The sequence below is a fragment of the Babylonia areolata genome, chromosome 5 (assembly GCF_041734735.1).
Source record: "Babylonia areolata isolate BAREFJ2019XMU chromosome 5, ASM4173473v1, whole genome shotgun sequence".
Lineage (NCBI taxonomy): Eukaryota > Metazoa > Mollusca > Gastropoda > Neogastropoda > Buccinidae > Babylonia > Babylonia areolata.
Genome location: NC_134880.1, coordinates 54,989,402 through 54,999,401, shown reverse-complemented (window position 1 = coordinate 54,999,401; position 10,000 = coordinate 54,989,402).

Sequence of the window (10,000 nt, the reverse complement as noted above, 5' to 3'; positions counted from 1 at the left end):
TAGGGGTGGGAAGAGGATGATAGGGGTAGGGGTGGGAAGAGGATGATAGGGGTGGGAAGAGGATGATAGGTGTAGGGGTGGGAAGAGGATGATAGGGGTGGGAAGAGGATGATAGGGGTGGGAAGAGGATGATAGGTGTAGGGGTGGGAAGAGGATGATAGGGGTGGGGGTGGGAAGAGGATGATAGGGGTAGGGGTGGGAAGAGGATGATAGGGGTATGGGAAGAGGATGATAGGGGTGGGAAGAGGATGATAGGAGTAGGGGTGGGAAGAGGATGATAGGGGTGGGAAGAGGATGATAGGGGTAGGGGTGGGAAGAGGATGATAGGGGTGGGAAGAGGATGATAGGGGTGTGGGAAGAGGATGATAGGGGTGGGAAGAGGATGATAGGGGTGGGAAGATGCGATGTGGAGGAAGGCCTAGGAGCTGGGGGAAGGGGGAGGCGGTGGTGGGGGAAATGTCAGAAAAATGGCGGGGGAAGTATTAGAAGTACTAGCCAGCCCAGCAGTCGTTAGTGAGCAGCTCAGACAGACGTGACAGCAGGCAGGCAGCGGGAGATAAGTGAGGTAGCACCAAAAAATAATGACCCGGACAAAAGGGAAACCTAATGACAGTCTTAATTATACAGCATCAGCAGCACACATCCACCCCCGGGCGTCGGGGAACACGGGGACCATCAAGACAGTAAGTAATCAGACTCCCAGAGGCTGACAGGAAACACTGGGAATACAGAAATCAACTTGTCAGAGTGTGGATAACTGGAAAAAAAAAGAAGAAAATAAAAGAAGAGAAAATGGGGGAGATGGCAGAGAGAGCAAAGGAAAATAAACATAGAAAGAACCAACGGAAAGCAGCAGACCCCCCCCCCCCCCCCCCACACACACACACACACAAAGTGCAAGAGAAACAACTTGCTGCCGTGGCGAAGTGGTTAGCCCCGTGTGTACTGACAACTGGGACGAGGACAAAGGTTCGAACCCCGTTAGATGCCAGCCCCCAAACGACTCCTACCCAGAGCTGTGTGTGCCATGGGCTCAAATGGAAAGTCTAGGACCACACGCACAGTTCCCGAACACGTCTGGGAGCCTTACTCCAACTTCCGGACCAGCGCTGCAGGTGGTCTGTATTTCTCGAGCCTGGTTGACGCCGGGATATGAGGAAACGAAGCGCGTAGTGCAGTCTGGTCACGTTATCCAGGCCTGAATGGACCCCACACCACAGCATCATCGTCACCGCCATCATCAATCATCATCAACTGTAGATAGAAAGAAAGGAGAAAAGAAAGAAAAAAAGCCCCAGGCTGTGTGGCCTTTTTTTGCCCTCTTCTCATTGTGACATCTGTTTCAATTTCATATGATATGAATACTTAAATGGCGTGTATGCTCGGTCGGAGACTAAGCTCTAAGCGCTTTACAACTTACTTTCCTTACTTATGCCCATTGATCCCGGTGGAGCATAGGCCATCGACGACCCCTCGCCATCGCACTCTGTTCTGGGCTGTTCTGGCCATTCCAGTCCAGTTGGTCCCTTGCTGCTTCAGCTCTGCCTCGGTGTCTCGCCTCCAGCTGTTGCGAGGCCGGCCTCTCTTCCTCTTTCCCTGCGGGTTCCAGGTCAGGGCTTGGCATGTGATGCTGGACGCAAGCGCTTTACAAACTTGGGGTCATTTGCACAACAGGCTGCCTACCTGGGTAGAGCCAACTGACGGCTGTGATTGCGCGCTCATCATTCCTTTCCCGTGCCATTCAATCAGATTTCAGGCATGCACACATACACACTCAGACAGACATGTAACAGTTTACGTGCATGACCGTTTTGTTTATGTACCCCGCAATGTAGGCAGATATACTCCGTTTTTTTAGGGTGTGCATGCTGGGTATGTTCTTGCTTTCATAACGCTGAAATGGATTTCATGGTCTTTAACGTGCGTATTTAATCTCCTGCGTGCGTATACACACGAAGAGAGTTCAGGCACCAGCAGGTCTACACATACGTTGACCTGGGAAATCGGAAAAATCCCTACCCTTTACCCACCAGGCGCCGTTACAGAGTTTCGAACCCGGGACCCCTAGATTGAGAGTCCAAATGTTTTAATCATTCGGCTGTTGAGCCCTCCATTTCCACACTTGTGGTGAGTTCCTGTCAAAGTCTTCGTTGACGGCAGGCTTCCTTGGAGCTGCCGTTGGAGTGACGTGGAAAACGTACCCCTCTCTCCAAGGGGAGAGGCTCACTCAGTCTGGCCTCGCGACTGAAAATGAATGATTATCGTCTGCCTGTGGAGGACACCACAGAGATTGGGAACCCTGAACACAGGTCGATTAAGAGTCAGAATCACTGAGAAAGGGGACCTTCCGCCACAGCTTGACGGTTCTCAGTAGCTAGATATCAGATAAATATGAGACATTGCAAAACAAAGTGGTATGTAAGACTCTCAGCGGCAAAACCAAAAGACTGGAATCCCAGACCGAAATAAAATGAGGAGAATTGACTAAGAAATATAGACCGCTAAAGACAACAAGAACAACAACAACAAAGAAATAAGAAAGGACGAAATAACGGAAAGTCTCATGAAACAGAAAGAATGAGAGAGGGAGAGAAACAGAAAGAAAGAGAGAGAGAGAGAGAGAGAGGATGATAGGAGAAGAGAAAGAGAGAGTGGGAGAAAGAGATTGACACAAAGAATGGGGATAGAGAAAAGCATAAAAAAGAGAGACAGAGAGAGCAGGCAAAAGAAACAACAGTAATAGCGAGAGACTCGAGAGGTAAGAGAAACCATATGCCGAGATATTGCCGGTTTCAGGTGGGGATGCCACATCCACATGCAGTGTGCCTTCCAAATAGGTAATTAACCCAGATGGTCTGGGAATGTTCCTCGCAAGTTCAGGTACCTATTTATTTGATGTTAGCTCCGTGTGTGTGTGTGTGTGTGTGTGTGTGTGTGTGTGTGTGTGTGTGTGTGTGTGTGTGTGTGTGTGTGTGTGAGTGTGGGGAGTGGGAGGGTGCCTGCGTGTGTGTGTGTGTGTGTGTGTGTGTGTGTGTGTGTGTGTGTGTGTGTGTGTGTGTGTGTGTGTGTGTAGGTATATATAAGAATGTGCGTGCTGGTAGGTGTGTGAATGAATGTCATGTTTTGGAAGTCCCACACATTAGAGTGAAACAAAAACTTCTTGTTTTGTTTTTTTGTGGGTTTTTTTTCAGCCCGAAACATATTTCTTTTACCGATCAAATCCTCCCATTGCATCTCAATAATGTCGTTGAAAATCGTGTTAGTATTACCATCTTCTCCATTCTCACTTTTCTGCTTCCTTTTCCACAACATACCCCTTTCCAACCACAACCACCAACACGCGCCCAGGATGTGCGGTCATTCAAACACTTCCTATGATTTAAGCAATGTTCGGAACTAACCGAACTGGATACTGCATACTGATAGGAACCAGCCGCATTCTGTCCGTGGAAGTTATAACAGCATTTCATTTTTATCGCTGCGAGTTTCTGTAATGAAATGAATTGTCTCTGACACAGATATGAATGTTGACCACAGTGTTGACCAGTGTCAATATGTGAACGATAGCAAGAAAGGGACAGACAGATACATTGACAGACAGACAGACAGGCGTACAGACGAGCAAACAGAGACAGAAAGAAAGAGAGGGAAAAGGTTCGTCAGTGAGAGAAGGAAAGGAATGAGATAGACAGATAGATAGATAGATCATGCTGTTGATGGAAGTTACTTAGTTTCTGAGTATATTCCCTGAGCCAGTATTGACGTTGCTCAGCATCGGGGTCACCAACATAGAGTTTGCAGTAATACGTTGTATACAACCAGAAAAAAAGTCACATTCAAAAGTGCAGTGTCACAGTTTTCTGTATTCACACACACAAACGGTTAACCCCATCCCCGCAACCCCCCCCCCCTCCCCGAAAAACCAAAAACAAAGACAACAACAACAACAAAAACAACAACAACAAACAAACACATAAAAAAATAAACGAAGGGGAATAACTCTTAGCTCATAGGAAGTTACTGGGAAGGAAAGAAAAAGAAGAAGTTCATATGATGATCATGATGATGAAGGAGGAGGAGGAAGAAGAGGACTGGTGCAGCAAGGTGGTGGTGGTAGGGGTGGGGGTGGGAGGGTAGCGAAGAGGAGGAACAGAATAGGAGGAGATGAAAAGAAGGATAAAAAAAGAAAGAAAAAAAAGTGATTGTTACTTTGACAAGAAATCTAATGATGTCTGTCGAAACAGCGAAAATAAACCCTCACAAAACTTCACCAGAAAGAGCCAACATAATGCACAATACAACGCTTGAAATGCATGTGCATGGGTTCAAATAATGGTTGCAAGAAAACAAAACTCAGACGACAGAGAAGCCACAAACAGGCAAGCATGACGTAGTTCATTTATTCTGGGGATGTCTGGATCCGTGAGGATGTGCTCTGGCATTCTAGTTCTTGATGATGAATACACGCTCTTTGAGTTAGCTACATGTGGGCTTCCATTTCCAGCTCGTTTGATGAACACACGCTCTTTCGTTTAGCTCCGGCAAACTCATTTCGTGAGAATAGTCCGCCTTTGTTTGTCGGCGTGCCTCTCTGTCTCTGTCTCTGTCTCTTTCTCTCTCTGTCTCTGTCTCTCTTTCTCTCTTCTGTTTCTCTCTGAAATGTTTAATGTCATTAGCTGAAAAGCTCTAGTGACATAGAAGGTACAAAAAAAGACATTACACATTTCAGTGTTCAGTGTTCAGCGTTCAGTGTTCTCTCTCTCTCTCTCTCTCTCTCTCTCTCTCTCTCTCTCTCTCTCTCTCTCTCTTTCTCTCTCTCTCACTCTATCTCTCTCCCCCTCTCTCTTTCTGTCTCCCTCCCTCACTCTCTCTCTCTGACACACTGTTTCACTTGTTCTCTTTCCTCCTCTTCCACCTTCCCATGCCTTTCTGTCTGTCTGTCTGTCTATTTGTCTGTCTGTCTGTCTGTCTGTCTATTTGTCTGTCTGTCTCTCTCCTCTCTCTCATTATCTCTCCTCTTCCTCCACACCATACATTTCTTCCTTTTTTGTCTGTCAGTCAGTCTGTCTGTCTGTCTGCCTGTCTCATTCTCTCTTCCCTTCCTCTTCCCCATAATTTTCTTCCTTTTTGTCTGTCTGTCTGTCTGTCTGTCAGTAAGTCAGTCAGTCTGTCTGCCCGACCGTCTGTCTGTCTGTCTGTCTTATTCGCTCTCCTTTTCTTCCTCACCATCTTTGTCTACTTTTCTGTCTGTCTGTCTGTCTGTCTGTCTGTCTCTAATTCTCTCTCTTTCTCCTCTCTATCCTTTTCTTCCTTTTAGTCTGTCTGTCTATATGTCTGTCTCCCTGTCTCTGTCTCTAATTCTCTCTCTTTCTCCTCTCTTCCATACATTTTTTCGCTTTTTTGTCTGCCTGCCTGTCTGTTCGTCTGTATTGTCTGTCTTTCTATGTCTCAGTATCAAAACAATAATTATAAGCCACGAGCTGACCAAAGTGACAAAACCCGATGATTATACCTGGTATTAATATTAAAGACGACAGTCGCTTAACATTTGTTTTCTGACAAACTTCCGTTAATTTGGAAGACAGCACTAAGGTTTTGAATCAAATCGTAAGAAACACTCTGTGTGTGTGTGTGTGTGTGTGTGTGTGTGTGTGTGTGTGTGTGTGTGTGTGTGTGTGTGTGTGTGTGTGTGTGTGTCTGTGTCTGTGTGTCTGTGTCTGTGTGTGTGTGTGAGAGAGACTGACAGACAGACACAGACAGACAGGCAGACAGTCAGAGGTAGACAGACATACAGGCAGTCAGGGACAGAGACACAGAGATAGAGAGACAGAGAGGGATGAAGGGAGTGAATGAGAATGAGAGAGAGAGAGAGAGAGAGAGAGAGAGAGAGAGAGAGAGAGAGAGAGAGAGAGAGAGAGAGAGAGAGAGAGAGAGAGAGAGAGAGAGAGAGAGAGACGGGTGGGAGGGTAGAGGCGGACACAGACAAAGAGACTTGGAGATCCATATTTCCATTGTACAGGCCTTTGTTCGCCTGCATCGTCGTTGTTTTTCCTTTTCCATGTTTGTTTGGTTCTCATCTTTCCCTCTTCTGCACTGAGTGGGTTCACCCAGTACACTCATCTTACTCTTCTTTAGGAATCTCTTAGCACGCTCCCTCCATCCATCCCTGCACCCCCTTCCCACACTTTCCACTCTGCCCCTCCCCCCACCTCCCCAATCACCCACCACATCCCCATCCCGACCCCAATCGCTCGAACTCCTCGCCCCAACAACCGAGCTCTCTTCAACACCAATTTTCACCCAACTCGTGCTACACGATTCCCTTGGGGGAAAAAAAATAGGTTCGTGTCGATTTCACTCTACAAGGCAGCTGCGACTGAAGGGGAAAGATAGTCCCTCGCTCTCTCTAATTGTTGTTCTTCGTTTCTCTTCAACGAATGACAGCTGACCCACCACCTCAACCCCATCCTCTGCTCCTCTTACGTCGTGGACATCCTCAAATCTCCTCTTTCCCCTTCAATCCCTCCCTCCCTCCTCTCGTCACTAATACTCCCTCCCACCCCCTACCCAGTTCTTCACCCCACCCAACCTCCAAGCGTCGTGGACATCCTAAAATCTCCTCTCTCCCCTTCCCTCCCTCCCTCCCTCCTTCGTCAGTAATACTGCCCCCCCCCCTCCCCACACACACACACCCCATACCCAGTTCTTCACCCCACCCAACCCCCAAGCTCCCCTTTCAGGACGGACCACCGTTGAAAGGATCTGTGCATCTCCATCCAGACTCCATGGCGGACATCCCATACCTCCCCACCCAGCCCCCAAACGCAAACCCGCTCCCCCCCCCCCCCCCACCACCCCCTGCGCCCCCCCAACATGACCATCGCTACAAGGTTCCTGTTCTTGATTACCGGTTGGTAAAATGCACGATGCATCAAGCCTGTCGTGCCGGTGGGTGGGGCGGAAACGTTGTGTTTCGGAAGGAAGGAGATGGTGCATGATAAGGAAAGGTGTGGGGGTGGGAAGGGGGGTGGAGAAGAATGCAGATGAGGAGGAGGAGGAGGGGTAGGAGGGGAGGAGGAGGGGGAGGAGGAGGGGGCGGAGGAAAAACGAAAAAAACGATACAGACAGGCAGGGACAGAGAAACACAAAGATATGGACAGGAAAGATCACCGTCATCGCCCCACCCTACACATCCACACACAAAAAAGGCATTCACAGACAGAAGGTTAGACAACCAAACTTGTCACGCCCATCAGTCATCAATCAAGAAGACACATCACAGACAGACCCCCCCCCCCCCCCCCCCCCCCCCACACACACACAAACACACACATCCACACACACACACACACACAAACAACAAAACAAAACAAAAAAACACACACAAACACACACACACGCACGCACACACACACACACACACACACACACACACACACACACACACACACACACACACACACACACACACATTCACACTTTTCTAATATCACTCAAAGTGAAAAGATCTGCATTAAAGAATGAACAATGAGACCCTTCTTACTAACTATAGTATACAGCCACGACAAATGGTCGTGCTCCAGACAGTCAGTCACCTAGGCATCACGTCTTCATCAGAATTACTCTGGTACTCACACTGCCAATGTAAATGATATCATTTTTTCGACTAAGTCCTACTGACCTAAATACAAAAACGAAGAGATTATTGGGCACTGTCGTTACCACTATGCAGCAGCTTCGAAAGACATCAGACTGGTGAATATAATTACAGGAAATTTTCAGCTCTGTGTTATCCATGTAGCTGATTACGCTGAAGGCCCCCCCCCCCCCCCCCCCCCCCCAAAAAAAAAAAAAAAAAAAAAGGAGGATGTTGTGCTCGAACACGTTATTCGTACATTTCACAGGTGTATATGTGAATGCACTGCTCAACTTGAATGATAAAGACTGGATTATTATGTCTGCATCTCTGTGGCTCTCAGACTATTATCAAATTCATTACGGACCAAGTATTGTTCTAATGTCAAGTGCATATGCTTTAGTAACCTGACAAATGAGCATATAATGTTTCACTGTAGCTTGATGAAGCCTTTTGTACACGAAAGTGTGTCTTCACAAGTGACTGAGAACGTTGATGTTTTTGACTTTTTGCATTCATTATCAGTTGTTTCGCTTGTCAGTTTAACGACTTCTCTTTTACGAAGTCCTTTAAGTAATTTCCTGCAACTGTATTTAGAGGGGTTTTTTTTAATGTTTTGTTTTTCTTCCAAATTTCACCCACATTTTTACCCTCATTTGCCCAGTTTCCCCCAACCCTCCATTCATCCACATCTCCCACCCCTTCTAACCGATAATACTCAGATGTATTCATAAATACTTTAACAAAATGTCTTCAATCACCGATATGTGTGACGGGACATTAAACAAAAAAATTCCTCCTTCTCTGCGGCCCGATCCATTCCAGGAAAAAAAGTTAACATGTAGATAAGTCAAAGGAACAGAACTGTTGAATACCCTCAAGGCAAAGTGGATCTCGTCTGCATGATTAACATTTTTCTTGCCCTGTTAGTATCAGTATCAGTATCAGTAGCTCAAGGAGGCGTCACTGCGTTCGGTCAAATCTATATACGCTACACCACACCTGCCAAGCAGATGCCTGACCAGCAGCGTAGCCCAACGCTCTTAGTCTTACTATTCTTCGTGAAAAGAATAACTTTTTTTTCTCTTTTTTTCACCCTCTCTCTCTCTTTTTATAAGATTGCAAAAACATTTTCTGATGATAGAGGAGCTGTTTTCCTGTTCTTGTCTCTATCCCCCCCCCCCAGGCCCCTTCCCTCCCCCCCCCCGCCCCCCACCCCCACCCCCGCCCCCACTTCCCCCCTTTCAACCCCCATTCACTCATTTCCTTCAGTTTCTTTAATCAGAAGTAACAGTCTGAAATTACGTCCATTCCCCGATTTTTCTTCCCAATTCCCTCTCCACTTTCGTGCCAATGATGCGTTAGTGCCCAAGGAAGCTGGCTGTATCGTCAGGTTCTGTCCGTTGGGTACTGATTTGTAGGGACGTCATGAAGGTTTCTATGTCAACGGGGGTTGAAGATGGAAGGGGGGGAGGGGGGGGGGGGGAGGGGGTAGGACACTCACCGTTCACTTTGTCTGGGTCTGCAGACCACCAAACCATGATTGTTTGTTGGTGCTGAGGAAAATAGCGTTGGTTGTATATTCATAGGGATGTCTGTAGGGGGAGACGTGATCATGGTGCCCTCTTATGGGAGGAGAGGTGGTGGACAGGTAGGTGTGCCAGGGGGAGGTGGAGGTAATTGTGCTTATGATTGTGGAGGAGAGAGGGGTGTGTGAGTGAGTGTGTGTTGTGGTTGTGTGTGGTGTGTGGAGTGGTGGGAGAGAGAGAAGAGAGAGGGAGGAGTGTGTTGTGTGTGTGGTGTTGTGTTTGGTGGTTGGAAGTGTTGTGTGTGTGTTGTGTTGTGGTGTGTTGATGAGAAGAGAGTGTGTGTGTTTGGTGTGTGGGTGTGTGTGTTATGTGATAGTTGTGTGTGTGTGTTTGTGTGTGTGTGTGTGGGGGGGGGGTGGTTTTTGACGAATGACAAAAGACAGAAGGAACGACAAATTTAGTTGGATGCTTTCAACGCAGCTGGCCTGTGTGTTTGTGGGTTGTGGTGTTTGTAATGTCGTGCGCGTGTGTGTCGCGCGTGTGTGTGTGTGTTGTTGTTGGTGATAAATCTGAAGCGCGTAAAGTCACATATTACCAAAGGAATCCATTCTCATCATAACATCTTGCCCATTAGTAAGCACCTGAAGTGAGAACGCGTTTCCTTTTGGGGGGAGAGGGGGGGTGGGGGGGGGGATGGGTGGGCGGGAGATGATCGTAGTGCCCTCGTAGAGGAAGAGAGGTGGTGGAGGAGGAAGGGTGTGTAGCGCGAGTAGATGTATCGTGTGTGTGTGTGTGTGTGTGTGTGTGTGTGTGTGTGTGTGTGTGTGTGTGTGTA